At 41.8% G+C, this 3,159-nt stretch overlaps 1 long non-coding RNA gene across 1 annotated transcript; it reads right to left on the bottom strand.

Annotated features, from left to right (window-relative positions):
- Window positions 1-1,988: 1,988 nt before the first annotated feature.
- On the bottom strand, window positions 1,989-2,924 carry LOC143518369 (uncharacterized). Its single transcript, XR_013132159.1, has 3 exons — window positions 2,845-2,924; window positions 2,419-2,534; window positions 1,989-2,106 (listed from the first exon to the last, which is right to left on the bottom strand). It is a non-coding gene; the product is annotated as an uncharacterized LOC143518369 (long non-coding RNA).
- Between the last annotated feature and the right edge of the window lie 235 nt (window positions 2,925-3,159).

Raw genomic sequence — 3,159 nt, forward strand, 5'->3', positions numbered from 1 at the left:
AGGTTCTCAATTGGATTTAAGTCTGGTGATTGCGATGGCCACTCTAGAATGTTCCAGCCTTTCATGTTCAACCATGCTCTAGTGGACTTGGATGTGTGCTTCGGATCATTGTCCTGTTGGAAGGTCCAACGTCTCCCAAGCCGCAGGTTTGTGACTGACTCCATCACAAGATCTCCTGGTACTGAAGGGAATTCATGGTACCCTGCACACGTTGAAGCTTTCCTGTACCATTGGAAGCAAAACAGCCCCAAAGCATAATTGACCCCCCGCCATGCTTCACAGTAGGCAAGGTGTTCTTTTGTTCATAAGCCTGGTTCTTCCTTCTCCAAACATAGCGCTGGTCCATTGTCCCAAACAGTTCTAATTTAGTTTCATCTGACCACAGTACACTGTTCCAAAACCTTTGTGGCTTGTCCACATGACTTTTGGCATACTGCAGTCGACTTTTCTTGTTCTTTGGAGTCAGCAAGGGGGTGCGTCTGGGCGTTCTGGCATGGAGGTCTTCGTTATGCAGTGCGCGCCTTATTGTCTGAGCTGAAACTTCAGTGCCCACATCTGACAGGTCTTTTTTCAGTTCCTTAGCAGTCACGCGGGGATTTTTCTCCACATTACGCTTCAGGTAGCGCACAGCAGTCGCGGTCAGGATCTTCTTTCTGCCACGACCAGGTAACGTTTCCACTGTGCCCTTTAACTTGAACTTGCGAATGATACTTCCGATAGTGTCTCTTGGAATATTTAACACCTTCCCAATCTTTTTATATCCATTGCCATTCTTGTGAAGAGCAATAACCTCTTCTCTTGTCTTCTGGGACCATTCTCTTGCCTTCACCATGCTTGGAAACACACCAGTAGATGTCTAGAAGGAGCTGAGTATCACAGTCCTTTTAAATCTGCCTAATTGGTGCTTATCATGCTTGATTGCTGCTCGTTGACATCCACAGATGTTTTCAATACCTGATGGAAAACACTGGAATGAACCTCTGTTCTTAGGAGTGGTAGTCGTAAAGGGGTTGAATAATTGTGTCAATGAAGAAATCACAAAAAGGCCATTTAATACTTTATGACAAAAAAAATTGATGCTATCTTAGTTGCATTTAGTTCTTTAACAAGTCCTTGTAAGATTTCATTATGAACACAATTACAAATGTGCACTGAATTCCATAAAACCCTTCGCAGCATTGGGGGTTGAATAAATTTGATCACAACTGTATGTGCGTAAAGGGGGTGGGATGATCTTTCCCTCTGAATACAGACTCTGGTCCAGCAGCTGGTGACAGGAAGACAAACACTGCTGTGAAGAAAAACACTGCTATGAAGAAAAACACAGCTATGAAGAAAAACACCGCTGTGAAGAAAAACACCGCTGTGAAGAAAAACACCGCTGTGAAGAAAAACACCGCTGTGAAGAAAAACACCGCTATGAAGAAAAACACCGCTGTGAAGAAAAACACCGCTATGAAGAAAAACACCGCTATGAAGAAAAACATTGCTGTGAAGAAAAACACCGCTATGAAGAAAAACACTGCTCTGACAGTTCTGAAGGGCTTTCTCTCTGCTTGCTTGCATATTTATTTATTTATTTTGCAAAGTCCTTGCATTTGGGCTGGCAGTGGAGTTTGACAGTGGTAGATGACAAATGAAAAAGGTGTTATATAAGAACCTCGGTGAGGATAAATGGAAACAGAAATAGCTTCAGAAATCCTTGATTTTTGGTACAGGCACTTGTTGAACTGAATCTAAAATTGCACGTACTTCATCGATTAGTTCAGAACCACTGTGGTAAGGCTGCTTAGTATTCCATAAAAATGAAATAAAAGAATAAAAATAGCTCATATATTCAAGGAGAGTTCAAAGAAATTCAAAAGTAGTTTATTTTTTATGAGGACATGAACAGGAAAGCTTCTTAAATTACCAATAAATTTTTGAAATGTATTTTATTATAACTCGTAGACCATTAGTCTGAGCCTGAGTCTTAAGTCTGAGGGTGTCTTTAGTCTGACAGTGTCTTCAGACTGAGTGAGTCTTCAGTCTGTGGGTGTCTTCAAGTTGAGACATTTCATCCTGGTCACAGATATTCTTTCCTTGATCTTGCTTGCCATGTTGTTTCTGTGAGGTTTCATCCATTACGCACCTTGTATACTGGGACTGTGAAATTTATCTGACCACAAGCATTTCAGAAATAGCGGTACTAAGTCGTACCTAATAATTGATGCCCTGCATTAGAGACAGATTAAGTTTCAAATTATGTCTTCTTAATTATAATAGGTTCACCACAGACATGGTGGAAGGATTTTCAATAAATTCAAAGGGCCACAGGCTTGCACCACTGCACAAATGATAGAGTCCCCTGTTAAGAACATCTTAAACGAAGCAGGAAGATGTAGAAGGTAAGAACATCGGAAAAGACCACTGGCCCACCTGTACTGGAGCCTGCAGTTCACTGGAGCCTGTAGTTCACTGGAGACTGTAGTTCATTGGAGACTGTAATTACTTCACTGGAGACTGTAGTTCACTGGGGATGGTAGTTCACCTGTCTAGAAAGCACTCCAAAATGAAATCTCTATAAATATGACCATTTCGTTCCATGTTGAACATGTTGAAATAATATTGTTCAGATAAGATCACAATCTGCGTTCTATACTGTGTTTTATATTGTGCACATGTATTACTGTAAGTTGAAAAAACTCAACATTAAAACATGTTTACTGTGTATGTACCGTATTAGTGCAGCCGAACACTGCCTGAACGCTCTCTGAGGTCACATACATCAGTACTGTACATGTGTTCTTGTGCTGAGATCAGATTTTAATGCACAGAGCGAGAGAAGCCGCTGTTAAAACACACCGCTTCATGAAGAACACGTTCTGGAAGGTTCCTCATGCTGCTGAGGGCAGATGAGCTCAAATGCACACCGAGCATTTAAGTGAAACCGAGCTCGATTACGTCCACCGGGTGAACCAACGCGGTTTATCTCAGGTGTGCCCAGTGCAAGATCGGGGACAGGGAAGTCAATTAGTGCCCCTAATTACTAAAAAGCTTTCAGTATGAAAGTAATTGATTTTCTATTTAATGAGGCCAGAGGTAATGTTCCTGCAGGAAGCGTCTGCGCTCTCTAAAGCTCCACAGCAGCAGGGAGGCTTGTTTTACACCTAAGTAGTG

Source organism: Brachyhypopomus gauderio, chromosome 7 (assembly GCF_052324685.1).
Source record: "Brachyhypopomus gauderio isolate BG-103 chromosome 7, BGAUD_0.2, whole genome shotgun sequence".
In the NCBI taxonomy this organism is placed as follows: domain Eukaryota; kingdom Metazoa; phylum Chordata; class Actinopteri; order Gymnotiformes; family Hypopomidae; genus Brachyhypopomus; species Brachyhypopomus gauderio.